The 13,447-nt window shown below is 41.6% G+C and overlaps 1 protein-coding gene across 8 annotated transcripts in view; it reads right to left on the bottom strand.

Moving 5' to 3' along the window:
* SMYD3 (SET and MYND domain containing 3) overlaps nucleotides 1-13,447 on the bottom strand; it is a 349,734-nt gene that overhangs the window by 279,237 nt on the left and 57,050 nt on the right. The gene's annotated exons all lie outside the window — the stretch shown is intronic.

Consider the following 13,447-nt stretch of genomic DNA (forward strand, 5'->3'; position numbering starts at 1 on the left):
CAAAGCCAAAAATAGTGGCCCAATTCATTTTCTGTAATTAATCTTCTAGCATTAAAGAAGTTTTCAATGCTTAGTTTTTGTTCTCAAAAGAACAAAGGCGGTTACATTTCTGAATACCATTTCCATCAGATACCATGACAAAAAAGGTTCTCTCCCTTGCCATCTTTTAAATGTAGAGTTTTCGTTTATATTTTGGCTTTTAAACTCTGTAGGCCCATTATGTCAGACCATAGTGAGCTATCATATCTCCCAAGGATTAATTACAGTTTTTAATTAAATTATAAGATTCTTCTTTACATGACCTCCATATCAAGCCCAAATGTATGTTATCTCCCCTTAGACTTACTGCATTTCACAGGACAGTAGCTTCCAACATTTCAGAACAAGACAACTTTGCCATTCCTTGTAAAAAACTGCCAAAAACCAATTTGAAATTTAATTTCCTAATTTATTCATGAATTCAGTAAGTGGGTGGGTTTTTCATGCAATGACTATTCAGTGCTATCAAGTCTTTACTGAGGTTTTATGGGGAAAGACGATAAAAGATGGGCTGCTAAAAAATATATATCATTATTTGGGGGGCTGTGGGATGTTGTTTCAAGCCAAGTTACAATAGAGATTATACTGGAGGTTTTCTAAAAATTTTTTTTGCTTTTGCTGTATTTTAATCTTGAATGCTCACTAATAATTATAACAACAACAACAATTTATTACTTATACTCCACAATCTGGGCAGCTTCCAACAGAATCTAAGAAATATAACAAAACATCAGATCATTAAAAACTTCCCGATGCAGGGCTGCCTTCAGATGTCTTCAGAAAATCGTATAATTGTTTACATCTCTGACATCTGATGGCTGGATGTTCCACAGGGCGGGTGCCACTACCAAGAAGGCCCTCTGCCTGGCCCCCTGCAACTTCACTTCTCACAGTGAGGGAACCACCAGAAGGCCCTCGGAGCTGCAACTCAATGTCTGGGCTGAGCAATTGGGGTGGACGTACTCCAGGTATACAGGGCTGAGGCCATTTATGGTTCTTTATTTGAAAGCTAAGGTTTATGGAAGATAAGAACAACTATAGTAAACATAAAAATGAGTGGCATTTTATAGAAAAGGAATGAATGAGAGTGGGGTTGTCTCCCAACTTCTCTCCAGCTGTTTTTCCTACTCTCACTGCTTTTGCTGTCTCCTCTTTCACCCCTATGCGTTAACATTCTCTTCCTTCTGCAGAAAAAGTGAACATAAAGCAGGTAAAACACTCCCCTGTGCTGCTTCAGCCAAAGAAGCACAGCAGGATGCCATAGCTGCTGCCAGCCTCCATAATCTCTGCTACCACAATGTGCTATATCAACACCCATAAAACAGTACATTGTGTTGGGAAAGGGGAAAAGAGGACAGTGGATGGCTTTTAACTAGAAGGTCATATTGTATGTAGGAAGGAATCACCCATCCTCTCTCACCATTATCTAGTTGAGATTCCTGTGTTGCAGGGGATCAGACTACATGACCCTCTAGTTCCTTCTAACTCTACAATTCTATGATTCAATGAGTCGTCAGCCATGCCTACTGGAGCTGATGGAAACTGTTGTCCACAACATGTGGACGTCTGCCCCAGTCTGTCTCAAGGTTCACACAGACTGAGCCAAGTGAATAAAAGATGTACACGTGAAGAGACAACATATGGAATATAAGCATTCATTCCACACTAAGCAAGAGCTCATCTCAGAGTCTAGGCAGACAATGTTATAATAAATTATAACTTCCAAGAAGAGATGGTATATTACTTTTACATGGGAACAGATTTATCACTCTCCTGGTCTTGCATCAGAGTTAGTGGTAGGAAGAAGGTAGATCAGGAAATACTGATATCTATATTACACATAGTAATACATTATTGAACATTTGGACCAGCCTTCTACAACCTGGAATCCTCCAGATATTTCTGATTCCAACGCCCAGCCAGCATGGCCAATTTTCAAGGATGATGCGGGCTGTCCAACCACATATTGTGGGCATCGTATTGGGTCATGTTGATAAAAATGTAAACATAAGCTTCAAAATATCATATTGCTCTTAAAACATATGGACTACCTACATTAACCCTGCCTGATATGTATGAGTTGAGCATTCATTTTTAGGAAATGCATCACTTAAGTATTGTTAAGTACCCATACCACTTACGTTACATGCAAGCCTCCCAGTTGTTTGGATTTATTTATTTTGATGTTACGCTAGCAACCGAGAAATCAAAACATAATACTACACATCTGCCTCTTACTGAAATAGCAAGAGAGAGAGAGAGAGAGAGAGAAATACAGAAAGCAAGTGCTACATAATAAAGAGAACTAAGGTAAACAGATACAGTCCAACCAGTCCTTCTCTCCCACACGTTCCACTAAAATGAATTTTGTACGAAGGTTTCATTGTAGTGTGTATATATGAGGTATTACTAGCGGACAGTTCCTTGTGTACAATGAATTTCAAACACTGCTGCCTTTTTTTCTTTTTCTTTTGGCTGTATAGGCACACTGTTGTTGTCTCTGCATTACAGCCAGAAATTATTAGCGCTTTGTAATGGCCAATGGAAAAGGAAACATTAGTGAATTTGAAAAACAAAGTCATAATCATGTTTATATGTTTCAGTCTTTTATGGAGAAATCTCACCCTGTATCTTTTTATATTTTTAGAGCTCTTTTTTAACCTCTGCACACTTTCTCAGGTATTTTCTCACTGGGAAGTACAATGTTATAGGAATAAATGAGGACCACAAAAAGACAGCAGCCAAAACATGTATCCTAACACATTAGAAATTCTTGTAAAACTGAAAGAAAAATAAAACCCGTTCTTTCTTGTACTCTGAATATTATGGGCTACAAAGCTGTGTTTTGCATATTAAACTGGGGGCTGTGAGTTAGGTACAGTACTCATCTTTGAGTAAAAGTTACAATGCTGCAGCTTCATTTTCCACATTTACAAAAAAAAGAGGCTCTGTTCATAGGAAGGAATATTATCTATGTTCATAGAAAGGTGCCACATAACAAGCCAGATCACTGGTTCGTCAAGCTCTGTTTTATCTGCACTGTCTTTCAGCAACTCTCTCTGGATTCAGACAGGAGCCATCCACAGTTCAGGTGCCAGGGATCAAACCTGGTCCATTTTGTATCCACATCATGTGCTTTGGCACCAGGTGATGGCTCAATGCCCAATTCCTCTATTGCAAACCACATGTACAACGTGTGCTGCACCTTTTGAATACCACGTTCCACCTACGAATGTTTAAAATATAACCTTTAGGATAAAAACAATGAAGGGGTTATTAAGCAATTTGTCCCATATAATGGAATATTCTTAGATATCAAAGAGGTAAAGTAGTCTGCCTATTTAAATGCATGTATATTTCTAAAGCAAATCTCATTTACAGGATAGAAGCTACCTTTAAAAAAAATCCCTCTTTTATGTATCACAAGATATAAAGACTGGGGAAACATATTTCCACTTGTTTGTGTGTTTGCAAAATTTCACCCAGAAGCACTGTTCAGCCATAACAAAGTCAAATGGCTGACATTCTCATTACACCCACAAAGTCACAGTTGATATATGAGTCAGTCACTCCCAGCACTAGCTTTGCAGTTTCCTTGATGTCTCTCGGCAGACCGGTTCCTTACAGAATCTACATTTTTATTTATCACAAAATCAAACTGCCAGGAGTTATTTAAAGCCCTTTGTTCATTTCAAATATTAAACAATATAAAGTAAGCTTTAGTTATCTGTCCAATTTCTATTTGTATTTAAAATAAATTAAGAGAAGAACAGGAAGGTGGGTGACACAGCTACATAAACCCTTCAATGCTGTCATAAAGTGGGGGTGGAAATACTGCAGACCTCTGATCATGAACAGGGATCAGAGTCACTCTGGGAGCCTTGCCTGATCCTAAAATTGAACCATTCAACACATTTTTTACTGGTACCCATGGCATATAAAGGTAAAGGTAAAGGGACCCCTGACCATTAGGTCAAGTCGTGGCCGACTCTGGAGTTGCGGCGCTCATCTCACTTTATTGGCCGAGGGAGCTGGCGTACAGCTTCTGGGTCATGTGGACAGCATGACTAAGCCGCTTCTGCCGAACCAGAGCAGTGCACAGAAACGCCGTTTACCTTCCCGCCAGAGCAGTACCTATTTATCTACTTGCACTTTGACGTGCTTTTGAACTGCTAGGTTGGCAGGAGCAGGGACCGAACAATGGGAGCTCACCCCGTAGTGGGGATTTGAACTGCTGACTTTCTGATTGGTAAGTCCTAGGCTCTGTGGTTTAACCCACGTCCCCCCATGGCATATAAGTTTTGAAAAATTAGAGAACAGGAGGTTTTGCCATTCATGTTCGGCAAACACATGCGGGGGCACAGAGACAAGCAGGCTAGCTCCACACAGACATATTCATTGCCCTTCATAAGTTGTCTGATTCCTCAGTTTTAGAAACCTTATGTCTGCCTTCCCACAGGTGGACACAGTTGTTGCAGACAGAGAGTGGACTTGACTGAGCTCCATCGCCTTAGGGCAGTGATAGACAAACTTGGCCCTCCAGCTGTTTGGGGACTACAACTCCCATCATCCCTGACCACTGGTCCTGTTAGCTAGGGATGAAAGTTGTAATCCAAAAACAGCTGGAGGGCCAAGTTTGGTCATCACGGCCTTAGGGTCACCAAAAATGATCCTTTAAAAGGACAATTATATGAGAAGCTGCAAAGACCAATTAAAAACAAAAAATCACAGCATCTATGAAATGCTATAACAATGTTTTCAGTTAGAGAAAACAAACATTTCTTGCTGATGAGCTGTAAACATGAAAACGTGAAAAACGTGCCTTTCACCCAACAAACTCTGCAACGTCTTATAAAATTTCACTGCTAAATTCCCATCACTTTAAAAGCGGGGTGGGGTGGAAGAGAAAGAGACATTCTGTAGATCTGAAAAATAACCATATAAGTAAATGATCAGTCAGTAAAGATTCTCCTTGAAAGAAACCACACTGTAGTTGTATTCAGCCTAGAGACAGATTAAAGAAGCACTATCCCGGGGGGGGGGGGACACAACTGCCACTTCAGCACATTTCCCAAATGTGTTTGTGCCTGTTACTCTTCATGAGTAGTGAGGTTTAATACACCGTGCCAAAAATTGGATATGCATTGCTAAGTAATTGTAGGGAGGCCACACAGGAAAAGCTGGCACTCTGTTTATTAGCATTCATTATCAAAATCAGTAGAACAGTAGACAGGGCTTATGTCAATAAATATTCCTAATACTTGTTATAATTATGGCTTATGTAAAAAATGCGTAGAAATACGAATCACAGACAACCAGCAAAAAGAAAAGAAAAGATGATCCTTTTGTGAAGGTAAAAAAAGAGACAGAAAGTTATTCATCCTAGATCTTGTCACTGCAATTCAGCAGCAGCAGTAACCGCAGCATGCTGAACGCACTCAGAATCCTCTCTGCAATCATGAACCCAGATTGCATGGGGTTCTCAAAGACACAGATTATTTGAAGCAAATTTAGCTGAACATGCTCAGAATCTCCTTCGGAAGTAGAAGAAAAGGGGCAGCAGTATATGCAGGAATGGGACGCGGGTGGCACTGTGGTCTAACCACTGAGCATCTTGGGCTTACTGATCAGAAGGTCAGCAGTTTGAATCCCCGCGACGGGGTGAGCTCCCATTGCTCGGTCCCAGCTCCTGCCAGCCTAGCAGTTCGAAAGCACGCCAAAAAGTGCAAGTAGATAAAAAGGTACCGCTCCGGCGGGAAGGTAAACGGCATTTCCGTGCGCTGCTCTGGTTTCGCCAGAAGCGGCTTAGTCATGCTGGCCACATGACCCAGAAGCTGTCTGCGGACAAATGCCGGCTCCCTTGGCCTGTAAAGCGAGATGAGCGCCACAATCCCAGAGTCGTCTGCGACTGGACAACTGTCAGGAGTCCTTTACCTTTACCTTTATATGCAGGAACATTGCTGCAGGGCCAACATATATACTCCAGTGGCCCCTACACTTTTGACAGCTGTAATTGATCCTGATTTACAACCCCTATCAGAGTCAACCCAGAAAGACAGGTCTCTGTGAGTTCCACTGAAGGACATATCATTTCCCTCCTCAATTCCCTCCGCAACGCCCCTATGCCCATTGTGTTGTTCAACTTGACTGTCATGATTTGCCAGGCAGCCTACAGTGATGGGACTTTCCAATGGCACTGTCATCATAACTAGAATCTAATCATATCTTGCATTCCATTACTATGAAACTATGTATATAAAGATACAGAGAGCATACATGGCTATAGTTAATGTGCACTCCTTCACCTACTCCTCTTGCAAAATAGTCCAAATATATCATTTATTTTGAAACATTACACAATTCAAAAGTGTGCGGCCGCAAAGGGAGTTAAGGTATCAAGCTTGTTTACTGTGAACAAAGGACAAATGTCAAAAGTTAACAATCAAGAATGCTAAATATTCGGGGTAAAAAATTATTGGTCTAAAAATGTAACTGGCTTGACATGGATGAGGAATTTTGTTTTAACTTCAATGAATTTAGAAGCAAATTCTAGAAGATTTAATGGTCTACATAAATAAAGCATCCTTGAATTGTAGAGGGTTGGACGAGATGAGCCTTGAGGTACATTCCAACGCTACAATTCTATGCCTATGAAATTTTATTACAATCTTAAAATAAAGCAGAGACATCACCTTGCCGACCAAGGTCCGTATAGTTAAAGCTATGGTTTTCCCAGTAGTGATGTATGGAAGTGAGAGCAGGACCATAAAGAAGGCTGATCGCCGAAGAATTGATGCTTTTGAATTATGGTCTGGAGGAGACTCTTGAGAGTCCCATGGACTGCAAGAAGATCAAGCCTATCCATTCTTTAGGAAATCAGCCCTGAGTGCTCACTGGAAGGACAGATCCTGAAGCTGAGACTCCAATACTTTCTCCAATACTGAGTTCTCATGAGAAGAGAAGACTCCCTGGAAAAGACCCTGATGTTTGGAAAGACTGAGGGCACAAGGAGAAGGGGACGACAGAGGATGAGATGGTTGGACAGTGTTCTCAAAGCTACCATCATTAGTTTGACCAAACTGCGGGAGGCAGTAGAAGACAGGAGTGCCTGGCGTGCTCTGGTCCATGGGGTCACGAAGAGTCGGACACGACTAAACAACAACAACAAAAATAAAGCAGTTCTTCAAATGACAATATTATTGTCAGTGTAACACACATTTGTCTAGCAACTGGTACATATCATGGAATAGTCCCTGGTTTAAAAAATAATAATTAAATCCCAACAGGCTAATAGAATTTTAAAAATTGGCTTTTCATATAAATATATATCTGACGGTTCAGTGAATTTTGACAATGTAGCTACTCTTTTTATCAAACATTTTCCTTCTATTTAAAACAAAGACCTAATCACCCACCTAATAACAGCAGCCAGGCTGGAATTGGCCGAGCACTGGAGATATCATTCCCAATTCACTCTAAAGGGATGGTAGAATATAATATGTATGGCAGGTGGCAGTGGTAGAAAAAAAAATGGACAATTTAGAGGGGTTAAAACTAAAAGCATCCTTCTCTGCTCCTCCTTATAAGGTTCCCAGGTTGGGGAGGGCAGGGCAGGTGGAAAAGCTTGCCTCTTGATGGTCCCAGCACAATCCCATGCAGCAAAATCCTTGCAAAGCTAGGATTGTACCCGAGGGCACATTCCTGTACATTCCTGAACAAGTAGCAAACAATTAATGGCCAGGGGATTCTAAATACCAAGACTTCAATTATGGCTTTTCCTGGAAAGAACTGAAAATGTTTATCCTTTTCTTTTACTTCCCTGATGGGAACTGAGTACTTCTAAAATCTGTCTTAACTAACATAACATTCAGGGTATCTGAATTCCCAGAACAACTGCATGTTCCACGGGGTTGTTTTTCTCATGCAGAGATAACAGACCTGATTTGTTTGCTTTCTGTCCTCTTTAAAACCATGAGGAGATGCATTTATTTCAAGGAACAAGGAAGCGTTCAAGTTTAAGCTTGCGAGATCTGAAATAAACAAAACAGTCTTTCAAGCAATAATAACAGGAAGAAAGACGAGGGATAGCTGCCTTTCTAACAACCTATTAGCACAATTAAATCACAATATGCTGATCCAACTCAGCTTAGGTTACCCTTTTTAAGAGACTGTTACAGGTGCCAAGGCTCTGATGTAAATTAAACAGTCTCTCCCCCCTTCAGAAGCGGTCAGGTTGTTTGGAAATAGAACATTAATAAAACAAAGCCATCTTTGACAAAGAAGATTCTGTTCAAATACTATTTATGTTATTCAGAGGAACTCACACTGGGCTGCAAAAAAACAGAAACCTAAACCCAACCTAAATTCATTTCTCTGGAACACAGGAGTCGTTTGCCTTTTAATCATGTCTGCATCACTGTCATCTCTTTGAAGAAAGCGTAAATGCCTGCCAACTCCTAACACACAAATGCACATAGAGCAGACGACAACGTCCATATCTGCAAAAGAAAGTTAACATGGTCTCTGCAGCTCTCCAAGAATAACAGCAGAAGGGAGTTCTTGCTCAAACTTGAAAGCCATGATGGCTTTGTGGACTGAGGGTTCCACTTGAAGCTGGAAGTCTTGGGTTCAGATCAGACCTGCTGAGATACATACCTTCATTGCATAACCAAGAGGCTCTCTGACCCTAACCTATATCCAAGGATAAAATGGTCTCTCTCACATAAACACACATACAGGGACACACATCAATGCCCTGAAGTTCTTGGAAATGGGGTCATCTACAAATAACAATTAATATATATGTAGATATTTGTTCACCATGTTTTGTGCAACACCATTGGTCCAGTTTGAGGGAGACAAACTGCAGCATCTGACAAGGCGGAGTTGAGCCAACTATTACATAAACACCAGCTCCCTCCTGGGAATAATCTTAACATGGAAATTGTTGAGTCATGGATGGTACAACAATTCTGAGCACCTAAGCTAATGACAAGTGGCAGAGCACAAATAGCAGCAAGCTGTCATTCTTTGCAGACAGATTAATACGTACAGGTGACATATTACAAGAGGAATCGCTCCTGTCCTCTCGAGACCCATGCACATCCTGCGTTCTTCCATATCAGTAATAATCAAATTCATAATACCAACAGGCTCTGTTCAAGTTGAACTTCTGTCTCAAAGTGCAGAGGGAGGAAGACATGGAGAGTGGTGGCTCTGCAGTCTAAGCGTTAGAAGCTGAATCAAGCAGAGCCCTACCTGGGGGCATTGAACTGCAGTCTTCTGCTTTAATCATTACACACAGTACCCAAACAGAGATCCGAATTGCTTTTGAATGTTTGCAGATATTCTGAAGGTTCTTAAATGTTTCAAATGTTTTACAATGGATTTAAAATCTTTTAAATAATGTTTGTATTTCATTTCAAGTTTTAACATTTTGATATTTGCTACCCCAGGACCCTTTGGGAGGAACGGTGGGATAGAAATTTAATAAATAAAATAAAAATATACATATGATGGGGGAGTATTTGTTGTATTCATGTAATCATTTTATAAGTTGCTTAATGGACAGAGCCCATTGAAGCAGTGTACAATTAATATAGGGAATTTTTCCACACACAAACACACCCAGTAACACGTTTGGATCTCATTGCTTTATGTCACAACAGGGTTAGTTAAACAAGCTCAGGATCGTGGTGCATGGTTTCCCCCCTTCTCATCCACTTTATCCTCACAACAACCCTCTGAGGGAGATTAGGCTAGGAGATGTGGGCTGACCCAAGTCACAGCAATACCGTTAAAATACCGTTTCTCACAAATGTGCTAGCAAGCTTCATAGCCCAGGTGTGATGTGAACCCTCGTTTTCCATTTGTAATTATGGCATCTTACCCACTGCCCCATATTTGCTTTCAGGCCTAGATTCTTAAGCATAATAATGGTGATTCTAGGACTCTGCTTCTTAAGTGTGGCATTTCAGCACCGCATGGAAAACCGAAACTCAGTACTGACTGCATTGCTACATTACTGAGAGAAAACTTCAGCCACTCCACTACATTCCTTTATATTCCCTTTCTCCTACCTTCTTCCTCTGCATGCAGCAGCAAAGTAGATGCCAGGTATAGTAAGATTATGGGTAATAAGCCATTAAGGGAACAAAGGAAGCGGATCTGTGCCAGACTGCAAAGGAGTGGGCCCCTTCCCTCCATTCACTCATAGTTAGAAAGACAAAGACCAGTGTGGAGAGGAGAGTGGACTGATGTGAACTAGAAACTAGAAGTGGAAAAGCAGAGGGAAAGAGAGACGGGGGTTGGGGTGGGAAGAGATGCTTCACGTCAGTTTGAATCCAAGGCTGTGGCTATGAGGGAACAAGATACTCTTGGGGTGTTAATGCTGTGAACCCATCCATTGTAGGCTCAGGTTGTATATATGTGTAAATGAATCATATATCACCAAGACAACACTGCTGTCCCAAACACAAACCTGTGTAAGTGCCTGGAATCCCTGGGAACTTGCACCACTCAAGAGATTGGGGTGGGGTGCAGCCATAGGTACCAAGGGCACAAGGTGAGAGGGGTGCAGCCTTCATTCCCTCACCCCACTGCAACTGTCATGGAATTCTTAAGGGTATGAATGCCTCAGTTGCAATTCGGCAACCTCAAACAGTATTGATGTAGCAACCTACTATGCTGGCTGCCCTGTCAATCACTTGGAGACGGTCAACTCAAACTGCTTAGGGCTTTCAAAGGGTCAGAAGCAGGAATTTGATTTATTACGGATTTCTGCTTAACCAAGGGGGGGGGGAGTCCCCTTTCTGAAAACCAGATTCAGCTTTTCTAATGTAAAAAAATAGCACACAGACTACTTGCCTGTTCAGCTCCTCTACCATGCCTTCTTGGAATGCTGCTACCAGGGAAAGAAGGTGGAAAGAGCCTTGGCTGAAAATGTGTCAATGTAGATAGTACTAAGCCAGAGGGACTATTGGTCGGATGTGGCATGTTCCTCATATAGAGGGCTTTGCCAAAGTCACAGCCATCACAGAGCTAGTTCTCCCATCTGTCCAGACTTAACAAAACCTATGGGTCTGGCCCAGGTTATATGGCTCTGCTTTTTGCTTTTAAAATGGCATCCTAAGGAATTGCTAAAAAAAATGTACAAACCATTTAAAAAAGAATCAGAGGTAATATCACATCAGGGCAACATTCCAAAATTGGACTCAGATTCTTCATTAGTACCTCATGGAGCTTCATCTCCTTGACAGTATCTATCAGTACAGAGACTCCTTGGTAGCAGGTCACGCGACGGCAGTCATTTTAAACAATTTAATCAAGGATAGATTTCTCTAGAGAGCACTAGATGTGTCTGCTACGTCTCACTTGAATTCCAAACACGTCTTACTCTAGGTACACAATAAAAAAAGTTGAAATGGTGAGGGAATCCACTGACATGGGAAAAGATGAAAGGCAAGGGGGATATACAGTGCATATTGTCAAGTCTTTCAGCATTTTAAAGAACAGCAGGGCAGAGTCACGCTAAAGTATGATGATGACATGTAAATTTTGGTTTAAAAGGCTGCCCTGGCTAAAGTTCTAAGAAATATGAGAATGTTGCAAAGCACACCTTTCTCTGAAATTCAATTGCTAAGAATTAAATACATAATATTTTCTCTAAAGGTGCATGAAAAATAGTCTAGTATAGGTGTTTTAGGAGTAGGAGTTCCTGGCAAGGCTACGTCGTAGATAGCTGAGAGAAGGGAGTCAGGGCGAAGGAACCAAATGAAGAATAGAAGCTGACAAACACACCAAGAAGACCATTGTTTCTCTGGCAAATAACTCAGTTCAAAATAGGCAAGACTACCTAGAGCCTGAGAACATTTCACTGCATGGGAAGATGCTCCAGTGTGAAATTTTGGTGGCACTTCCCTATAGAACCAAAGGTTCTTTGTTATGGCTTAAGTCAGTCCCCCAGCAACAATGTTATCAGGTTCCACTATGGCTGGAAAGGGTCTGACCATTAAGAAAGCCCTCCTGACTTCACGAGAGAATGTCCCAGAGGGAGAGGCCCAGGCAAAAAAGCAGCATGGTGCACCACTTCAGCAGCCATCCTCGCAGCATGAAATGGAAAAATGCCCCAAACATTTCTGCAACATCTTCCCGGGAACCTTGCCATTTCATGCAGGAAAGGATGCTGCCTGCTCAAAAACAGTAATCAATTACCTTTTGTCCTTCGCAGTGCCACATCCCAAACTAGTTGTCTGAGAAGCAGTGTTACCCAGGCAAAAAGAAGAAGAAGAGGGTGACACTCCACTCCTGATCCTGTAAACGCCGCTCACAGCTGTGCTTAGGAAAAGACTGTAGGAGCAGATTGAAATAGCTGGCCAAGTTGGTTTTAGGCTGCAAGCTGACAGTGAGCCGTACCTGGCCTTCAGGGTAGAAAGCAAGGCTGTGCCTCAGAGGTCACAGCTGCAGACATAATTTTCCAGTCAACAGGCTACATTTCATTTCTTTGCTATAAAGTCAGAGGAACTGTGTTTCTTGCCTAGGATTTTATGGCCAACATATAGAGTTCCGGTTAACAATGATATGTTAGGACAGAGAATAATCGACCATCATGTCTTTGTCATTCTACATGTTTTGTTTGTGTGTTTGAAATGTTGCATCGTTACTGCATTGAATGATTGATTGATTGATTGATTGATTGCATTCACGCATTGTCCCGATAGCTGACAACTGGGAGTAATATGCATTCCTAATATAAGAAGAGATTAAATGGATACTGGATTGTGTTCCAATCATTCACAGTCACAATCGATCAGAAATAACAGTGTAGTTCAATATACCAAACTGTATCCTATGGCAATTAAAGAGCCAAACAGCACTTATTTCCAGTGTCTCTGTTAGGACTGGACTTCATAACCCAAGTATAGGGCCCTGCAGTCCCCAAAGAACCAGCAAGGGAAACAGCAGTGGCAGATGATGGGGCCAAGTGGAACAGGCGCCTTAGCAGCAGGCACGTCGTTGCACAACATGCCCACCTAAATGAAAAAAAGGGCTGCAGTTGTTGGGAAACTGATATGGAGAGTGGATGAGAGCAACCAGGGAGGCTGTGACAGGAGGAGAGGGCAGTAGGGACCTGGGAAGAAAGAAAACATAGGGCAGCAGAGGGGCGGCCAGGACATGTGAAGGCAAGGGGAGCAGCCAAGAGGCACTTTACCCCGAGTCCTGTCAAACCCAGCACTGCCACTGCTCATCTCCCCTTTCTTCTCAGCCTTCATTCCCATCCTACATTAGCAGTTCCATTGTTATGCAAATCACTGACAATTCAGGGGTTATTACAATGTAAGATTATGGTGAAAAATTAATTAGTAACACTACAGTAATAGCAATGCTAATTAAAACGTTAAAAACCTTG

Source organism: Podarcis filfolensis, assembly GCF_964270895.1.
Source record: "Podarcis filfolensis genome assembly, chromosome: 3".
Classification (NCBI taxonomy): domain Eukaryota; kingdom Metazoa; phylum Chordata; class Lepidosauria; order Squamata; family Lacertidae; genus Podarcis; species Podarcis filfolensis.